The sequence below is a fragment of the Schistocerca piceifrons genome, chromosome X (assembly GCF_021461385.2).
Source record: "Schistocerca piceifrons isolate TAMUIC-IGC-003096 chromosome X, iqSchPice1.1, whole genome shotgun sequence".
NCBI lineage: Eukaryota > Metazoa > Arthropoda > Insecta > Orthoptera > Acrididae > Schistocerca > Schistocerca piceifrons.
In genome coordinates this window covers 973,034,527-973,057,020 of record NC_060149.1, presented here as the reverse complement: position 1 = coordinate 973,057,020, position 22,494 = coordinate 973,034,527, and positions in this window count along the sequence as shown.

The following is a 22,494-nucleotide window of genomic DNA, read 5'->3' as shown; positions in this document are numbered from 1 at the left end:
CATTGACCAAGAAACACAGAAATCGCATCGGGATTGAATACAAAAGGGACAATGGCGACTTAAGGACAAGAAGAGTGAGTCTTCTAAGCGTTTGTGCTTTGAGCGGCTCATGGGAGACCAGTATTAGATTCCGATGCACCTGTGCAGGTTTACTGTATCCCTTGTCCCTTCACATTGACCATGAAACACAGACATTGCGTGGGGATTGATTACATATGACACAATGCCGTCTTAAGTACAACAAGAGTGAATCTTCAAAGAGTTTGTGCTTTCAGCGTCTCCTGAGAGACCAGTATTAGATTCCGATGCACCAGTGCAGGTTTACTTTATCCCTTGGACCTTCACACTGACCATGAAACACAGAAATTGCATCAGGATTGAATACAAATGGGACAATGGCGACTTAACTACAAGAAGAGTGATTCTTCTAAAAATTTGTGCATTGAGCGGCTCCTGGGATACCGGTATTAGAGTCCTAAGACCAGTGCAGGTTGACCGTTTCCCTTGGACCTTCACATTGACCATGAAACACAGAAATTGCATCGGGATTGAATACAAATCGGACATTGCCGACTTAAGTACAAGAAGAGTGAATCTTCTAAGAGTATGTGCTTTGAGTGGCTCCTGGGAGACCAGTATTAGATTCCGATGTACCTGTGATTGTTTAGTGTATCCCGCGGACCTTCACATGCACCATCAAACACGGAGATTGCATCGGGATTGAATACAAAAGGCACAATGCCGACTAAAGTACAAGAAGAGTGAATCTTCTAAGAGTTTGTGCTTTGAGCGGCTCCTGGGAGACCAGTATCAGATTCCGATGCACCAGTGCATGTTTACTGTATCCGTTGGCCCTTCACATTGCCCATGAAACACAGAAATAGCATCGGGATTGAATACATAAGGCACAATGACGACATAAGTACAAGAAACGTAAATCTTCTAAGAGTTTGTGCTTTGTACGGCTCTTGGGAGACCAGTATTAGATTCCGACGCACCAGTGCAGGTTTACTGCATCCCTTGGACCATCATATTGACCATGAAACACAGAAATTGCATCGGGATTAAATACAAAAGGCACAATGCCGACTTAAGTACAAGACGAGTGAATCTTCTAAGAATTTCTAATCTGAGCGGCTCCTGGGAGACCAGTATTAGATTCCGTTGCACCAGTGCAGGTTAACTGCATCCCTTGGACCTTCACATTGACCATGAAACACAGAAATTGCATCGGGATTGAATACAAAAGGGACATCGCCGACTTAAGTATAAGAAGAGTGAATTTTCTAAGAGTTTGTGGTTTGAGCGGCTCCTGCGAGAAAAGTGTTAGATTACGGTTCACCAGTGCAGGTTTACTGTATCCCTTGGGCCTTCCCATTGACAATGAAACACAGAAATTGCATCGGGATTGAATACAAAAGAGACAATCGCGATACAAGTACAGGAAGACTGAATCTTCTAAGAGTTTGTGCTTTGATCGGCTCCTGGGAGACCAGTATTAGATTCCGACGCACCAGTGCAGGTTTACTGTATCCCTTGGTCCTTCACATTGACCATGAAACACAGATATTGCATCGGGATTGAATACAAAAGGGAATATGCCGACTTAAGTACAAGAAGAATGAATCTCTTCAGAGTCTGTGCTTTAAGCGGCTCCTGGGATACCAGTCTTACATTACGATGCACCAGTGCTGGTTTACTGTAACCCTTGGACCTTCACATGAACCTCTAAACACAAACGTTGCATCGGTATTGAATACAAATGGGACAATGCCTACTTAAGAAGAAGAAGAATGAATCTTCTATGAGTTTGTGCTTTGAGCGGCTTCTCGGAGGCCAGTATTAGATTGCGATGCACAACTGCTGGTTTTCTGTATCTCTTGGATGTTCACATTAACCATGAGACACAGATTTTATATCGGGATTGAATACAAATTGCACAATGCCGACTTAAGTACAAGAAGAGTGAATCTTCTAAGTGTTTCTGCTCTGAGCGGCTCCTTTGAGACCAGTATTAGATTGCGATGCACCAGTGCAGGTTTACTGTATCCCTTGGACCTTCACATTGGCCATGAAACATAGATATTGCATCGGGATTGAATACAAATGGGACAATGCCGACCTAATTACAAGAAGAGTGAATCTTCTAAGAATTTGTGCATTGAGCGGCTCCTGGGATACCGGTATTAGATTCCTAAGCACCATTGCAGGTTGACTGTTTCCCTTGAACCTTCACATTGACCATGAAACACAGAAATTTCATCGGGATTGAATATAAATCGGACATTGCCGACTTATGTACAAAAAGAATGAATCTTCTCACAGTATGAGCTTTTAGCAGCTCCTGGGAGACCAGTATTAGATTCCGATGCACCAGTGCAGGTTTACTGTAGCCCTTGGACCATCACATTGACCACGAAACACAGAAATTGCATCGGGATTGAATACAAATTGCACAATGCCGACTTAAGTACAAGAGGAGTGAATCTTCTAAGAGATTCTACTCTGAGCGGCTCCTTTGAGACCAGTATTAGATTCCGTTGCACCAGTGAAGGTTAACTGTATCCAGTGGACCTTCACATTGACCATGAACCACAGAAATTGCATCGGGATTGAATACAAAAGGGACAATGCCGACATAAGTACAGGAAGACTGAATCTTCTAAGAGTTTGTGGTTTGAGTGGCTTCTGGGAGACCAGTATTAGGTTCCGACGCAACTGCGATGGTTTATTGTACCCCTTGGTCCTTCACATTGACCATGAAACACAGATATTGCATCGGGATTGAATACAAATGGGACAATGCCGACTTAAGGACAAGAAGATTGAATCTTCTAAGAGTTTGTGCTTTGAGCGGCTCATGGGAGACCAGTATTAGATTCCATTGCACCAGTGCGGGTTTACTGTATCCCTTTGACCTCCACATTGACCAAGAAACACAGAAATCGCATCGGGATTGAATACAAAAGGGACAATGGCGACTTAAGGACAAGAAGAGTGGGTCTTCTAAGCGTTTGTGCTTTGAGCGGCTCATGGGAGACCAGTATTAGATTCCGATGCACCTGTGCAGGTTTACTGTATCCCTTGGGCCTTCACATTGACCATGAAACACAGATATTGCATCGGGATTGAGTACAAAAGACACAAATCCAAATTAAGTACAAGAGGATTGAATCTTCTAAGAATTTCTGCTCTGAGCGGCTCCTGAAATACCAGTGTTAGATTCCGTTACACCAGTGCAGGTTTACTGTATCCCTTGGACCTTCACGTTGATCATGATACACAGAACTAGCAGCGGGATTGAGTACAAAAGGGACAATGCCGACTTAAGTACAAGAAAAGTGAATCTTCTCAGAGTACGTGCTTTGAGCGGCTCCTGGGTGACCAGTATTAGATTCCGATGCACATGTGGTTGTTTAGTGTATCCCTTGGACCTTCAACGGACCATCAAACACAGATATTGCAACGGGATTGAATACAAAAGGCACAATGCCGCCTTAAGTACAAGAAGTGTGAATCTTCTAAGAGTTTGCGCTTTGAGCGGCTTATGGGAGACCAGTATCAGATTCCGATTCACCAGTCCAGGTTTACTGTATCCGTTGGCCCTTCACATTGCCCATGAAACACAGAAATTGCATCGGGATTGAATACAAAAGGCACAATGCCGACTTAAGTACAACATGAGTGAATCTTCTAAGAGTTTCTACTCTGGGCGGCTCCTGGGAGACCAGTATTAGAATCCGTTGCAACAGTGCAGGTTAAATGCATCCCTTGGACCTTCACATTGACCATGAAACACAGATATTGCATCGGGATTGAATACAAAAGGGACAATGCCAACTTACGTATAAGAAGAGTGAATTTTCTAAGAGTTTGTGGTTTGAGCTGCTTCTCGGAGGCCAGTAGTAGATTGCGATGCACCAGTGCAGGTTTACTGTATCCGTTGGCCCTTCACATTGCCCATGAAACACAGATATTGCATCGGGATTGAATACGAAAGGGAATATGCCGACTTAAGTACAAGAAGAATGAATCTCTTCAGAGTTTGTGCTTTATGCAGCTCCCGGGATACCAGTTTTAGATTCCGATGCACCAGTGCTGGTTTACTGTATCCCTTGGACCTTCACATTGATCATGAAACACAGGAATTACATCGGGATTGAATACAAAAGAGACAATGCCACTTAAGTACAAGAAGAGTGAATCTTCTCAGAATATGTGCATTGAGCGGCTCCTGGGAGTCCAGTAATAGATTCCGATGCACCTGTGCTGGTTTAGTGTATCCCTTGGACCTTCACATGAACCTCTAATTACAAACGTTGCATCGGGAGTGAGTACAAAAGCCACAATGCCGACTTAAGTACAAGAAGAGTGAATTTTCTAAGAGTTTGTCGTTTGAGCGGCTCCTGGGAGACCAGTATTAGATTGCGATGCACCAGTGCAGGTTTACTGTATCCCTTGGACCTTCACATTGACCATGAAACACAGAGATTTCATCGGGATTGATTACAAATGGGACAATGCCAACTTAAGAACAAGAAGAATGAATCTTCTAAGAGTTTGTGCTTTGAGCGGCTTCTCGGAGGCCAGTATTAGATTGCGATGCACCAGTGCATTTTTTCTGTATCCCTTGGACGTTCACATTGACCATGAAACACAGAATTTATATCGGGATTGAATACAAATTGCACAATGCCGACTTAAGTACAAGAAGAGTGAATCTTCTAAGAGTTTTTGCCTTCAGCGGCTCCTGCGAGACCAGTATTAGATTCCTATGCACCAGTGCAGGATTGCTGTATCCCTTGGACCTTCACATTGAGCATGCAACACAGAAATTGAATCGGGATTGAATACGAAAGGCACAACTCCGACTTAAGTACAAGAAAAGTGAATCTTCTAAGAGTTTGTGCTTTGAGCGGCTCCTGGGACACCAGTAATAGATTACGATGCACCAGTGCAGGTTTACTGTATCGCTTGGACCTTCACATTGACCATGAAACACAGAAATTGCATGGCGATTGAATACTAAAGGCGCAATGCCAACTTAAGTACAAGAAGAGTGAATCTTCGAAGGTTTTGTGCTTTGAGCGGCTCCTGGGAGACCAGTATTAGATTCCGATGCACCAGTTCACGTTTACTGTATCCCTTGGACATTCACATTAACCATGAGACACAAAAATAGTTTTGGGATTGAATACAATAGGGACAATGCCGACATAAGTGCAAGAAGAGTGAATTTTCTAGGAGCTTGTGGTTCGAGCGGCTCCTGGCAGACCAGTATTAGATTCCGATACACCAGTGCAGGTTTACTGTATCCCTTGGACTTTCACATTGAGCATGAAACACAGAAAGTGCATCGGGATTGAATACAAAAGGGACTATGCCGACTTAAGTACAAGAAGAGTGATTTTTCTAAGAGTTTGTGCTTTGAGCGACTCCTGGGAGAAAAGTGTTAGATTCCGATGCACCAGTGGAGGTTTACTGTATCCCTTGGACCTTCACATTGGCCATGAAACACTGAAATTGCATCGTGATTGAATACAATAGGGACAATGCCGACTTAAGTACAAGAAGAGTGAATCTCTTCAGAGTCTGTGATTTGAGCGGCTCCTGGAATACCAGTATTAGATTCTGATGCACCAGTGCAGGTTTACTGTATCCCTTCGACCTTCACATTGACCATGAATCACTGAAATTCCATCGCGATTTAATTCAAAAGGCACAATGCCGTCTTAAGTACAAGAAGAGTGGATCTATAAGAGTTTGTGATTTGACCGTCTCCCAGGAGACCAGTATTAGATTCCGACGCACCAGTGCACGTTTACTGTATCCCTTGGATCTTCACATTGACCATGAAACACAGAAATTCCATCGGGATTGAATACAAATGGAACAATGCCGAATTATGTACAAGAAGAGTGAATCTTCTAAGTGTTTTTTCTTTCATCGTCTCCTGGGAGACCAGTATTAGATTCCGATGCACCAGTGCAGGTTTACTATATCCCTTGCACCTTCACATTGACCATGAAGCACAGAAATTGCATCGGGATTGAATACAAATCGGACATTGCCGACTTAAGTACAAGAAGGGTGAATCTTCTAAGAGTTTGTGCTCTGAGCGGCTCTTGGGAGACCAGTATTAGATTGCGATGCACCAGTGCAGGTTTACTGTATCCCTTGGACCATCACATTGACCATGAAACACAGAAATTGCATCGGGATTGAATACAAAAGGCACAATGCCGACTTAAGTACAAGATGAGTGAATCCTCTAGGAATTTCTGCTCTGAGCGGCTCCTGGGACACCAGTATTAGATTCCGTTGCACCAGTGCAGGTTAACTGCATCCCTTTGACCTTCACATTGACCATGAAACGCAGAAATTGCATCGGGATTGATTACAAACGAGACAATGGCGACTTAAGTACAGGGAGACTGAATTTTCCAAGAGTTTGTGCTTTGAGCGGCTACTGGGAGACCAGTATTAGGTTCCCACGCACCAGTGCAGGTTTTGCTGTATCCTTTGGTCCTTCACATTGACCATGTAACACAGATATTGCATCGGGATTGAATACAAAAGGGAATATGCCGACTTAAGTACAAGAAGAATGAATCTCTTCAGGGTTTGTGCTTTAAGCGGCTCCTGGGATACCAGTATTAGATTCCGATGCACCAGTGTACGTTTACTGTGTACCTTGGACCCTCACATTGACCATGAAACACAGAAACCGCATCGGGATTGAATACAAAAGACACAATGCCGACTTAAGTACAAGAGGAGTGAATCTTCTAAGAGTTTGTGTTTGAGCGTCTCCTGGGAGACCAGTATTAGATTCCGATGGACCAGTGCAGGTTTACTGTATCCCTTGGCTCTTCACATTGACCATGAAACACAGAAATTGCATCGCGATTGAATACGTAAGGCACAATGCCGACTTAAGTACAAGAACGGTGAGTCTTATAAGATTTTGTGCTTTGAGCGGCTCCTGGGAGCCCAGTATTAGATTCCGATGCACCAGTGCTGGTTAACGGTTTCCCTTGGACCTTCACATTGACCATGAAACACAGAATATGCATCGGGATTGAATACAAAAGAGACAATGCCGAGTTAAGTACAAGAAGGCTGAATCTTCTAAGAATTTGTGTTTTGTTTTGAGCGGCTCCTGGGAAACCAGTATTAGGTTCCGACGCACCAGTTCAGGTTTACTGTACCCCTTGGTCCTTCCCATTGACCATGAAACACAGAAATTGCATCGGGATTGAATACAAAAGGGACAATGCCGACTTAAGTACAAGAAGAGTGAGTCTCTTCAGAGTTTGTGCTTTGAGCGGCTCCTGATAGACCAGTATTAGATTCGAATGCACCAGTGCAGGATTACTGTATACCTTGGACCCTCACATTGACCAAGAAACACAGAAACCGAATCGGGATTGAATACAAAAGAGACAATGCCGACTTACGTACAAGAAAAGTGAATCTTCTAAGAATTTGTGTTTGAGCGACTCCTGGGAGACCAGTATTAGATTCCGATGCACCAGTGCTAATTAACTGTATCCCTTGGACCTTGACATTGACCATGAAAAACAGAAATAATATCGGGTTTGAATACAAAAGAGACAATGCCAACTTAAGTAAAAGAAGAGTAAATCTTCTAAGACTTTGTGCTTTGAGCGGCTCCTGTGAGACCAGTATTAGATTCCGATGCACCAGTGCAGGTTAACTGTATCACTTGCTCCTTCACATTGACCATGAAACACAGATATTGCATCGGGATTGAATACAATAGGAACAATGCCGACTTAAGTACAAGAAGGGTGAATCTCTTCAGAGTATGTGCTTTGAACGGCTCCTGGGGTACCTGTATTAGATTCCGATGCACCAGTGCAAGTTAACTGTATCCCTTCGACCTTCACATTGACCATGAAACACAGAAATTCCATCGCAATTGAATACAAAAGGCACAATGCCGTCTTAAGTACCAGAAGAGTGAATCTTCTATGATATTCTGCTTTAAGCGTCTCCTGGGAGACCAGTATTAGATTCCGATTCACCAGTGCACGTTTACTGTTTACCTTGGACCGTCACATTGACCATGAAACACAGAAACCGCATCGGGATTGAATACAAAAGATACAATGCCGACTTAAGTACAAGGAAGTGAATCTTCTAAGAGTTTGTGTTTGAGCGTCTCCTGGGAGACCAGTATTAGATTCCGATGGACCAGTGCAGGTTTACTGTATCCCTTGGCTCTTCACATTGACCATGAAGCACAGAAATTGCATCGGGATTGATTCGTAAGGCACAATGCCGACTCAAGTACAAGAAGAGGGAATCTTCCGAAAGTTTGTGCTTTGAGCGGCTCTTGGGAGACCAATATTAGATTCCAGTGAACCAGTGCAGATTTACTGGATCCATTGGACCTTCACATTGACCATGAAACACAGAAATTGCATCGGGATTAAATACAAAAGCACAATGCCGACTTAAGTACCAGAAGAGTGAATATTCTAAGAGTGTCTGCTCTGAGCAGCTCCTGAGAGACCAGTATTAGATTCCGTTGCACCAGTGCAGGTTTACTGTATCCCTTGGACCTTCACATTGATGATGAAACTCAGAAATTGCATCGCGATTGAATACAAAAGGGACAATGCCGACTTAAGTACAAGAAGAGTGAATTTTCTAAGAGTTTGTGGTTTGAGCGGATCCTGGGAGAAAAGTGTTATATTCCGATGCACCAGTGCAAGTTTACTGTACCCCTTGGACCTTCACGTTGACCATGAAACACAGAAATTGTGTCGGGATTGAATACAAAAGGGACAATGCCGACTTAAGTACAGGAAGGGTGAGTCTTATAAGATTTTGTGCTTTGAGCGGCTCCTGGGAGCCCAGTATTAGATTCCGATGCACCAGGGCTGGTTAACGGTATCCCTTGGACCTTCACATTGACCATGAAACACAAAATATGCATCGGGATTGAATACAAAAGAGACAATGCCGAGTTAAGTACAAGAAGGCTGAATCTTCTAAGAATTTGTGTTTTGTTTTGAGCGGCTCCTGGGAGACCAGTATTAGGTTCCGACGCACCAGTGCAGGTTTACTGTACCCCTTGGTGCTTCCCATTGACCATGAAACACAGAAATTGCATCGCAATTGAATACAAAAGGGACAATGCCGAGTTAAGTACAAGAAGAGTGAGTCTCTTCAGAGTTTGTGCTTTGAGCGGCTCCTGGGAGACCAGTATTAGATTCGAATGCACCAATGCAAGATTACTGTATACCTTGGACCCTCACATTGACCAAGAAACACAGAAACCGAATCGGGATTGAATACAAAAGAGACAATGCCGACTTACGTACAAGAAAAGTGAATCTTCTAAGAATTTGTGTTTGAGCGACTCCTGGGAGACCAGTATTTGATTCCGATGCACCAGTGCAGGTTTACTGTATCCCTTGGACCTTCACATTGACCATGAAACATAGATATTGCATCGGGATTGAATACAAATGGGACAATGCCGACCTAATTACAAGAAGAGTGAATCTTCTAAGAATTTGTGCATTGAGCGGCTCCCGGGATACCGGTATTAGATTCCTAAGCACCATTGAAGGTTAACTGTTTCCCTTGAACCTTATCATTGACCATGAAACACAGAAATTTCATCGGGATTGAATATAAATCGGACATTGCCGACTTATGTACAAGAAGAGCGATACTTCTCACAGTATGAGCTTTTAGCAGCTTCTCGGAGGCCAGTATTACATTGCGATGCACAAGTGCAGGTTTTCTGTATCCCTTGGACGTTCACAATGACCATGAAACATAGAATTTATATCGGGATTGAATACAAAAGGCACAATGCCGACTTAAGTACAAGAAGAGTGAATCTTGTAAGAGTTTTTGCCTTCAGCGGCTCCTGCGAGACCAGTATTAGATACCGATGCAACAGTGCGGGATTGCTGTATCCCTTGGACCTTCACATTGAGCATGCAACACAGAAATTGCATCGGGATTGAATACGAAAGGCACAACTCCGACTGAAGTACAAAAAAAGTGATTCCTCTAAGAGTTTGTGGTTTGAGCGGCTCCAGGGTGACCAGAATTAGATTCCGATGCACCTGTGCAGGTTTACTGTATCCCTTGGACCTTCACATTGACCATGAAAGACAGTAATTGCTTCGGAATTGAATACAAAAGGGACAACGCCAACAAAAGAACAAGAAGAGTGAATCTTGCTAGAGTTTGTGCTTTGAGCGGCTCCTGGGAGACCAGTATTAAATTATGATGCACCAGTTCAGGTTTACTGTATCGCTTGGACCTTCACATTGACCATGAAACACAGAAATTGCATGGCGATTGAATAGTAAAGGCACAATGCCAACTGAAGTACAAGAAGAGTGAATCTTCGAAGGTTTTGTGCTTTGAGCGGCTCCTGCGAGACCAGTAATAGATTCCGATGCACCAGTTCACGTTTACTGTATCCCTTGCACATTCACATTGACAATGAAACACACAAATTGCTTTGGGATTGAATACAATAGGGACAATGCTGACATAAGTGCAAGAAGAGTGAATTTTCTAAGAGTTTGTGGTTCGAGCGGCTCCTGGCAGACCAGTATTAGATTCCGATGCACCAGTGCAGGTTTACTGTATCCCTTGGACTTTCACATTGAGCATGAAGCACAGAGAGTGCATTGGGATTGAATACAAAAGGGTCTATGCCGACTTAAGAACAAGAAGAGTGAATAATCTAAGAGTTGGTGGTTTGAGCAGATCCTGGGAGACCAGTATTAGATTCCGATGCACCGGTGCAGGTTTACTGTATCCCTTGGACCTTCACATTGACCGTGAAACGCAGATATTGCATCGGGATTGAATATAAATGGGGCAATGCCGACTTAAGTACAAGAAGAGTGAATCTTCTTATCGTTTGTGCTTTGAGCGGCTCCTGGGAGACCAGTATTAGATTCTGTTGCACCAGTGCAGGTTCACTGTATCCCTTGGACTTTGACATTGACCATGAATCACAGAAATTGCATCGGTATTGAATACAAAAGGGACAATGCCGACTTAAGTACAAGAAGAGTGAATTTTCTAAGAGTTTGTGGTATGAGCGACTCCTGGGAAAAAAGTGTTAGATTCCGATGCACCAGTGCAAGTATACTGTATCCCTTGGACCTTCACATTGGCCATGAAACACAGAAATTGCATCGGGATTGAATACAAAAGGGACAATGCCGACATAAGTACAAGAAGGGTGAATCTTATAAGATTTTGTGCTTTGAGCGGCTCCTGGGCGACCAGTATAAGATTCCGATGCACCGGTGCTGGTTACCGGTATCCCATGGACCTTCACATTGACCATGAAACACAGAAATTGCATCGGGATTGAATACAAAAGGGACAATGCCGACTTAAGTACAACAAGAGTGAATCTCTTCAGAGTTTGTGCTTTGAGCGGCTCCTGGGATACCAAAATTAGATTCCGATGCACCAGTGCAGGTTTACTGTATCCCTTCGACCTTCCCATTGACCGTGAAACACAGAAATTGCATCGGGATTGAATACAATTGGGACAATGCCGACTTAAGTACAAGAAGAATGAATCTCTTCAGAGTTTGTGCTTTGAGCGGCTCCTGGGATACCAGTATTAGATTCAGGTCCACCAGTGCACGTTTAGTGTATCCCTTGGATCTTTACATTGACCGTGAAACACAGATATTGCATCGGGATTGAATACAAATGGGACAATGCCGACTTAAGGACAAGAAGAGTGAATCTTCTAAGAGATTGTGCTTTGAGCGGCTCCTGGGAGACCAGTATTAGATTCCATTGCACCAGTGCAGGTTTACTGTATCCCTTTGACCTCAACATTGACCAAGAAACACAGAAATCGCATCGGGATTGATTATAAAAGGGACAATGGCGACTTAAGTACAAGAAGAGTGAGTCCTCTAAGAGTTTGTGCTTTGAGCGGCTCATGGGAGACCATTATTAGATTCCGATGCACCAGTGCAGGTTTACTGTATCGCTTGGACCTTCACATTGACCATGAAACACAGAAATTGCATGGCGATTGAATAGTAAAGGCACAATGCCAACTGAAGTACAAGAAGAGTGAATCTTCGAAGGTTTTGTGCTTTGAGCGGCTCCTATGAGACCAGTATTAGATTCCGATGCACCAGTTCACGTTTACTGTATCCCTTGGACATTCACATTGACAATGAAACACACAAATTGCTTTGGGATTGAATACAATAGGGACAATGCTGACATAAGTGCAAGAAGAGTGAATTTTCTAAGAGTTTGTGGTTCGAGCGGCTCCTGGAAGACCAGTATTAGATTCCGATCCACCAGTGCAGGTTTACTGTATCCCTTGGACTTTCACATTGAGCATGAAACACAGAGAGTGCATTGGGATTGAGTACAAAACAGACTATGCCGACTTAAGAACAAGAAGGGTGAGTAATCTAAGAGTTGGTGGTTTGACCTGATCCTGGGAGACCAGTATTAGATTCCGATGCACCGGTGCAGGTTTACTGTATCCCTTGGACCTTCACATTGACCGTGAAACGCAGGAATTGCATCCGGATTGAATATAAATGGGGCAATGCCGACTTAAGTACAAGAAGAGTGAATCTTCTAAGAGTTTGTGCTTTGAGCGGCTCCTGGGAGACCAGTATTAGATTCTGTTGCACCAGTGCAGGTTCACTGTATCCCTTGGATTTTCAAATTGACCATGAATCACAGAAATTGCATCGGTATTGAATACAAAAGGGACAATGCCGACTTAAGTACAAGAAGAGTGAATTTTCTAAGAGTTTGTTGTATGAGCGACTCCTGGGAAAAAAGTGTTAGATTCCGATGCACCAGTGCAAGTATACTGTATCCCTTGGACCTTCACATTGGCCATGAAACACAGAAATTGCATCGGGATTGAATACAAAAGTTACAATGCCGACATAAGTACAAGAAGGGTGAATCTTATAAGATTTTGTGCTTTGAGCGGCTCCTGGGAGACCAGTATAAGATTCCGATGCACCAGTGCTGGTTAACGGTATCCAATAGACCTTCACATTGACCATGAAACACAGAAATTGCATCGGGATTGAATACAAAAGGCACAATGCCAACTTAAGTACAAGAAGAGTGAATCTCTTCAGAGTTTGTGCTTTGAGCGGCTCCTGGGATACCAAAATTAGATTACGATGCACCAGTGCAGGTTTACTGTATCCCTTCGACCTTCCCATTTACCATGAAACACAGAAATTGCATCGGGATTGAATACAATTGGGACAATGCCGACTTAAGTACAAGAAGAATGAATCTTCTAAGAGTATGTGCTTTGAGCGGCTTCTGGGAGACCAGTATTAGATTCCGTTGCACCAGTGCAGGTTTACTGTATCCCTTGGAACTTCAGATTGACCATGATACGCAGAACTTGCATCGGGATTGAATACAAAAGGGACAATGCCGACTTAAGTACAAGAAGAGTGAATTTTGTAAGAGTTTGCGGTTTGACCGGCTCCTGGGAGAAAAGTGTTAGATTCCGATGCACCAGTGCACGTTTACTGTATCCCTTGGACCTTCACATTGACCATGAAACACAGAATATGCATCGGGATTGAATACAAAAGAGACAATGCCGACTTAAGTACAAGAAGACTGAATCTTCTAAGAGTTTGTGCTTTGAGCGGCTCCTGGAAGACCAGTATTAGGTTCCGGCGCACCAGTGCAGGTTTACTGTATCCCTTGGCCCTTCACATTGAACATGAAACACAGATATTGCATCAGGATTGAATACAAAAGGGACAATGCTGACTTAAATACAAGAAGAGTGAGTCTCTTCAGAGTTTGTGCTTTCAGCGGCTCATGGGATCCCAGTATTAGATTTTGTTGCACCAGTGCAGGTTTACTGTATCCCTTGGACCTTCACATTGACCATGAAACACAGAAATTGCATCAGGATTGTATACAAATGGGACTGCCGACTTAAGTACAAGAAGAGTTAATCATCTAAGAGTTTGTGTTTTGAGAGGCTCTTGGGAGACCAGTATTAGAATCCGATGCAACAGTGAAGGTTTACTGTATCCCTTGAACCTTCACATTGCCCATGAAACGCAGAAATTGCTTCGGGATTGAATACAAAATGCACAATGCCGACTTAAATACAAGAAGAGTGAAACTTCTAAGGTTTGTGATTTGAGCGGCTCCTGGGAGACCAGTATCAGATTCCGATGCACCAGTGCTGGTTTACTGTATCAGTTGGCCCTTCACATTGCCCATGAAACACAGAAATTGCATCGGGATTGAATACAAAAGGCACAATGCCGACTTAAGTACAAGATGAGTGATTCTTCTAAGAGTTTCTACTCTGGGCGGCTCCTGGGAGACCAGTATTAGAATCCGTAGAACCAGTGCAGGTTAAATGCATCCCTTGGACCTTCACATTGACCATGAAACACAGAAATTGCATCGGGATTGAATACAAAAAAGACAATGCCAACTTAAGTATAAGAAGAGTTAATTTTCTAAGAGTTTGTGGTTTGAGCGGCTTCTCGGAGGCCAGTATTAGATTGCGATGCACCAGTGCAGGTTTACTGTATCCGTTGGCCCTTCACATTGCACATGAAACACAGATATTGCATCGGGATTGAATACGAAAGGGAATATGCCGACTTAACTACAAGAAGAATGAATCTCTTCAGAGTTTGTGCTTTATGCTGCTCCCGGGATACCAGTTTTAGATTCCGATGCACCAGTGCTGGTTTACTGTATCCCTTGGACCTTCACATTGATCATGAAACACAGGAATTACATCGGGATTGAATACAAAAGAGACAATGCCACTTAAGTACAAGAAGAGTGAATCTTCTCAGAGTATGTGCATTGAGCAGCTCCTGGGAGACCAGTATTAGCTTCCGATGCACCTGTGCTGGTTTAGTGTATCCCTTGGACCTTCACATGAGCCTCTAAACACAAACGTTGCATCGGGACTGAGTACAAAAGGCACAATGCCGACTTAAGTACAAGAAGAGTGAATTTTCTAAGAATTTCTCGTTTGAGCAGCTCCTGGGTGACCAGTATTAGATTCCAATGCACCAGTGCAGGTTTACTGTATCCCTTGGACCTTCACATTGACCATGAAACACAGAGATTGCATCGGGATTGAATACAAATGGGACAATGCCTACTTCAGAACAAGAAGAACGAATCTTCTAAGATTTTGTGCTTTGAGCGGCTTCTCGGAGGCCAGTATTAGATTGCGATGCACCAGTGCAGGTTTTCTGTATCCCTTGGACGTTCACATTGACCATGAAACACAGAATTTATATCGGGATTGAATACAAATTGCACAATGCCGACTTAAGTACAAGAAGAGTGAATCTTCTAAGAGTTTTTGCCTTCAGCGGCTCCTGCGAGACCAGTATTAGATTTCTATGCACCAGTGCGGGATTGCTGTATACCTTGGACCTTCACATTGACCATGAAACACAGAATATGCATCGGGATTGTATACAAAAGCGACAATGCCGACTTAAGTACAAGAAGAGTGAATCTTCTAAGAATTTGTGCATTGAGCGGCTCCTGGGAGACCAGTATTAGATTACGATGCACCAGTGCAGGTTTACTGTAGCCCTTGGACCATCACATTGACCACGAAACACAGAAATTGCATCGGGATTGAATACAAAATGCACAATGCCGACTTAGGTACAAGAAGAGTGAATCTTCTAAGAGTTTCTGCTCTGAGCGGCTCCTTTGAGACCAGTATTAGATTCCGTTGCACCAGTGCAGGTTAACTGTATCCCTTGGACCTTCACATTGACCATGAACCACAGAAATTGCATCGGGATTGAATACAAAATGGACAATGCCGACATAAGTACAGGAAGACTGAATCTTCTAAGAGTTTGTGCTTTGAGCGGCTCCTGGGATACCAGTATTAGATGCAGATCCACCAGTGCACGTTTACTGTATCCCTTGGATCTTTACATTGACCATGAAACACAGATATCGCATCGGGATTGAATACAAATGGGACAATGCCGACTAAAGGACAAGAAGAGTGTATCTTCTAAGAGATTGTGCTTTGAGCGGCTCTTGGGAGACCAGTATTAGATTCCAATGCACCAGCGCAGGTTTACTGTATCCCTTGGGCCCTCACATTGACCATGAAACACAGATATTGCATCGGGATTGAGTACACAAGGCACAAAGCCAAATTAAGTACAAGAGGATTGAATCTTCTAAGAATTTCTGCTCTGAGGGGCTCCTGGAATACCAGTATTAGATTCCGTTTCACCAGTGCAGGTTTACCGTATCCCGTGGACCTTCACGTTGATCATGATACACAGAACTCGCAGCGGGATTGAGTACAAAAGGGACAATGCCGACTTAAGTACAAGAAGAGTGAATCTTCTCAGAGTATGTGCTTTGAGCGGCTCCTGGGTGACCAGTATTAGATTCCGACGCACCTGTGCTTGTTTAGTGTATCCCTTGGACCTTCACATGGACCATCAAACACAGATATTGCATCGGGATTGAATACAAAAGGCACAATGCCGACTTAAGTACAAGAAGAGTGAATCTTCTAAGAGTTTGCGCTTTGAGCGGCTCCTGGGAGACCAGTATCAGATTCCGATGCACCAGTGCAGGTTTACTGCATCAGTTGGCCCTTCACATTGCCCATGAAACACAGAAATTGCATCGGGATTGAATACAAAAGGCACAATGCCGACTTAAGTACAAGATGAGTGATTCTTCTAAAAGTTTCTACTCTGGGCGGCTCCTGGGAGACCAGTATTAGAATCCGTTGCACCAGTGCAGGTTAAATGCATCCCTTGGACCTTCCCTTTGACCATGAAACGCAGAAATTGCATCGGGATTGAATACAAAAGGGACAATGCCAACTTAAGTATAAGAAGAGTGAATTTTCTAAGAGTTTGTGGTTTGAGCGGCTTCTCGGAGGCCAGTATTAGATTGCGATGCACCAGTGCAGGTTTACTGTATCCGTTGGCCCTTCACATTGCCCATGAAACACAGATATTGCATCGGGATTGAATACGAAAGGGAATATGCCGACTTCACTACAAGAAGAATGAATCTCTTCAGAGTTTGTGCTTTATGCGGCTCCCGGGACACCAGTTTTAGATTCCGATGCACCAGTGCTGGTTTACTGTATCCCTTGGACCTTCACATTGATCATGAAACACAGGAATTACATCCGGATTGAATACAAAAGAGACAATGCCACTTAAGTACAAGAAGAGTGAATCTTCTCAGAGTATGTGCATTGAGCAGCTCCTGGGAGACCAGTATTAGATTCCGATGCACCTATGCTGGTTTAGTGTATCCCTTGGACCTTCACATGAACCTCTAAACAGCAACGTTGCATCGGGACTGAGTACAAAAGGCACAATGTCAACTTAAGTACAAGAAGAGTGAATTTTCTAAGAATTTGTCGTTTGAGCGGCTCCTTGGAGACCAGTATTAGATTCCGATGCACCAGTGGTGGTTTACTGTATCCCTTGGACCTTCACATTGACCATGAAACACAGAGATTGCATCGGGATTGAATACAAATGGGACAATGCCTACTTCAGAACAAGAAGAATGAATCTTCTAAGATTTTGTGCTTTGAGCGGCTTCTCGGAGGCCAGTATTAGATTGCGATGCGCCAGTGCAGGTGTTCTGTATCCCTTGGACGTTCACATTGACCATGAAACACAGAATTTATATCGGGATTGAATACAAATTGCACAATGCCGACTTAAGTACAAGAAGAGTGAATCTTCTTAGAGTTTTTGCCTTCAGCGGCTCCTGCGAGACCAGTATTAGAATCCTATGCACCAGTGCGGGATTGCTGTATCCCTTGGACCTTCACATTGAGCATGCAACACAGAAATTGCATTGGGATTGAATACGGAGGCACAACTCCGACTTAAGTACAAGAAAAGTGAATCTTCTAAGAGTTTGTGCTTTGAGCGGCTCCTGGGAGACCAGTATTAGATTACGATGCACCAGTGCAGGTTTACTGTATCGCTTGGACCTTCACATTGACCATGAAACACAGAAATGGCATGGCGATTGAATACTAAAGGCACAATGCCAACTTAAGTACAAGAAGAGTGAATCTTCGAAGGTTTTGTGCTTCGAGCGGCTCCTGGGAGACCAGTATTAGATTCCGGTGGACCAGTTCACGTTTACTGTATCCCTTGGACATTCACATTGACCATGAGACACAAAAATTGTTTTGGGATTGAACACAATAGGGACAATGCCGACATAAGTAAAAGAAGAGTGAATTTTCTAAGAGCTTGTGGTTCGAGCGGCTCCTGGCAGACCAGTATTAGATTCCGATACACCAGTGCACGTATACTGTATCCCTTGGACTTTCACATTGAGCATGAAACACAGAAAGTGCATCGGGATTGAATACAAAAGGGACTATGCCGACTTAAGTACAAGAAGAGTGAATCTTCTAAGAGTTTGTGCTTTGAGCGGCTCCTGGGAGACCAGTATTAGATTCTGCTGCACCAGTGCAGGTTCACTGTATCCCTTGGCCTTTCACATTGACCATGAGTCACAAAAATTGCATCGCTATTGAATACAAAAGTGATAATGCCGACTTAAGTACAAGAAGACTGAATTTTCTAAGAGTTTGTAGTATGAGCGACTCCTGGGAGAAAAGTGTTAGATTCCGATGCACCAGTGGAGGTTTACTGTATCCCTTGGAACTTCACATTGGCCATGAAACACTGAAATTGCATCGGGATTGAATACAAAAGGGACAATGCCGACTTAAGTACAAGAAGGGTCAATCTTATACGATTTTGTGCTTTGAGCGGCTCCTGGGACACCAGTATTAGATTCCGATGCACCAGTGCAGGTTTACTGTATCCCTTGGTCCTTCACATTGACCATGAAACACAGATATTGCATCGGGATTGAATACAATAAGGACAATGCCGACTTAAGTACAAGAAGAGTGAATCTCTTCAGAGTCTCTGATTTGTGCGGCTCCTGGAATACCAGTATTAGATTCTGATGCACCAGTGCAGGTTTACTGTATCCCTTCGACCGTCACATTGACCATGAATCACTGAAATTCCATCGCGATTGAATTCAAAAGGCACAATGCCGTCTTAAGTACAAGAAGAGTGAATCTTCTAAGAGTTTGTGATTTGACTGTCTCCCGGGAGACCAGTATTAGATTCCGACGCACCAGTGCACGTTTTCTGTATCCCTTGGACCTTCACATTAACCATGAAACACAGAAATTCCATCGGGATTGAATACAAATGGAACAATGCCGAATTATGTACAAGATGAGTGAATCTTCTAAGAGTTTGTGCTTTCATCGTCTCCTGGGAGACCAGTATTAGATTCCGATGCACCAGTGCAGGTTTACTGTATCCCTTGCACCTTCAGATTGACCATGAAACACAGAAATTGCATCGGGATTGAATACAAATCGGACATTGCCGACTTAAGTACAAGAAGGGTGAATCTTCTAAGAGTTTGTGCTCTGAGCGGCTCTTGGGAGACCAGTATTAGATTCCGATGCACCAGTGCAGGTTTACTGTATCCCTTGGACCATCACATTGACCATGAAACACAGAAATTGCATCGGGATTGAATACAAAAGGCACAATGCCGACTTAAGTACAAGATGAATGAATCCTCTAAGGGTTTCTGCTCTGGGCGGCTCCTGGGACACCAGTATTAGATTCCGTTGCACCATTGCGAGTTAACTGCATCCCTTTGACCTTCACATTGGCCATGAAACGCAGAAATTGCATCGGGATTGATTACAAACGAGACAATGGCGACTTTAGTACAGGGAGACTGAATCTTCCAAGAGTTTGTGCTTTGAGCGGCTACTGGGAGACCAGTATTAGGTTCCGACGCACCAGTGCAGGTTTTGCTGTATCCCTTGGTCCTTCACATTGAGCATGTAACACAGATATTGCATCGGGATTGAATACAAAAGGGAATATGCCGACTTAAGTACAAGAAGAATGAATCTCTTCGAGGTTTGTGCTTAAGGCGGCTCCTGGGATACCAGTATTAGATTCCGATGCACCAGTGCAAGTTTACTGTATCCCTTGGACTTTCACATTGACCATGAAACACAGAAATTGCATCGGGATTGAACACAAAAGGGACAATGCCGACTTAACTACAAGAAGGGTGAATCTTCTAAGAGTTTGTGCTTTGAGCGGCTCCTGGGAGACCAGTATTAGATTACGATGCACCAGTGCAGGTTTACTGTATCGCTTGGACCTTCACATTGACCATGAAACACAGAAATGGCATGGCGATTGAATACTAAAGGCACAATGCCAACTTAAGTACAAGAAGAGTGAATCTTCGAAGGTTTTGTGCTTCGAGCGGCTCCTGGGAGACCAGTATTAGATTCCGGTGGACCAGTTCACGTTTACTGTTTCCCTTGGACATTCACTTTGACCATGAGACACAAAAATTGTTTTGGGATTGAACACAATAGGGACAATGCCGACATAAGTAAAAGAAGAGTGAATTTTCTAAGAGCTTGTGGTTCGAGCGGCTCCTGGCAGACCAGTATTAGATTCCGATACACCAGTGCAGGTATACTGTATCCCTTGGACTTTCACATTGAGCATGAAACACAGAAAGTGCATCGGGATTGAATACAAATGGGACTATGCCGACTTAAGTACAAGAAGAGTGAATCTTCTAAGAGTTTGTGCTTTGAGCGGCTCCTGGGAGACCAGTATTAGATTCTGCTGCACCAGTGCAGGTTCACTGTATCCCTTGGCCTTTCACATTGACCATGAGTCACAGAAATTGCATCGGTATTGAATACAAAAGTGATAATGCCGACTTAAGTACAAGAAGACTGAATTTTCTAAGAGTTTGTAGTATGAGCGACTCCTGGGAGAAAAGTGTTAGATTCCGATGCACCAGTGGAGGTTTACTGTATCCCTTGGAACTTCACATTGGCCATGAAACACTGAAATTGCATCGGGATTGAATACAAAAGGGACAATGCCGACTTAAGTACAAGAAGGGTGAATCTTATACGATTTTGTGCTTTGAGCGGCTCCTGGGACACCAGTATTAGATTCCGATGCACCAGTGCAGGTTTACTGTATCCCTTGGTCCTTCACATTGACCATGAAACACAGATATTGCATCGGGATTGAATACAATAAGGACAATGCCGACTTAAGTACAAGAAGAGTGAATCTCTTCAGAGTCTCTGATTTGAGCGGCTCCTGGAATACCAGTATTAGATTCTGATGCACCAGTGCAGGTTTACTGTATCCCTTCGACCGTCACATTGACCATGAATCACTGAAATTCCATCGCGATTGAATTCAAAAGGCACAATGCCGTCTTAAGTACAAGAAGAGTGAATCTTCTAAGAGTTTGTGATTTGACTGTCTCCCGGGAGACCAGTATTAGATTCCGACGCACCAGTGCACGTTTTCTGTATCCCTTGGACCTTCACATTAACCATGAAACACAGAAATTCCATCGGGATTGAATACAAATGGAACAATGCCGAATTATGTACAAGAAGAGTGAATCTTCTAAGAGTTTGTGCTTTCATCGTCTCCTGGGAGACCAGTATTAGATTCCGATGCACCAGTGCAGGTTTACTGTATCCCTTGCACCTTCACATTGACCATGAAACACAGAAATTGCATCGGGATTGAATACAAATCGGACATTGCCGACTTAAGTACAAGAAGGGTGAATCTTCTAAGAGTTTGTGCTCTGAGCGGCTCTTGGGAGACCAGTATTAGATTCCGATGCACCAGTGCAGGTTTACTGTATCCCTTGGACCATCACATTGACCATGAAACACAGAAATTGCATCGGGATTGAATACAAAAGGCACAATGCCGACTTAAGTACAAGATGAATGAATCCTCTAAGGGTTTCTGCTCTGGGCGGCTCCTGGGACACCAGTATTAGATTCCGTTGCACCATTGCGGGTTAACTGCATCCCTTTGACCTTCACATTGGCCATGAAACGCAGAAATTGCATCGGGATTGATTACAAACGAGACAATGGCGACTTAAGTACAGGGAGACTGAATCTTCCAAGAGTTTGTGCTTTGAGCGGCTACTGGGAGACCAGTATTAGGTTCCGACGCACCAGTGCAGGTTTTTCTGTATCCCTTGGTCCTTCACATTGAGCATGTAACACAGATATTGCATCGGGATTGAATACAAAAGGGAATATGCCGACTTAAGTACAAGAAGAATGAATCTCTTCGAGGTTTGTGCTTAAGGCGGCTCCTGGGATACCAGTATTAGATTCCGATGCACCAGTGCAAGTTTACTGTATCCCTTGGACTTTCACATTGACCATGAAACACAGAAATTGCATCGGGATTGAACACAAAAGGGACAATGCCGACTTAACTACAAGAAGGGTGAATCTTCTAAGAGTTTGTGCTTTGAGCGGCTCCTGGGAGACCAGTATTAGATTGCGATGCA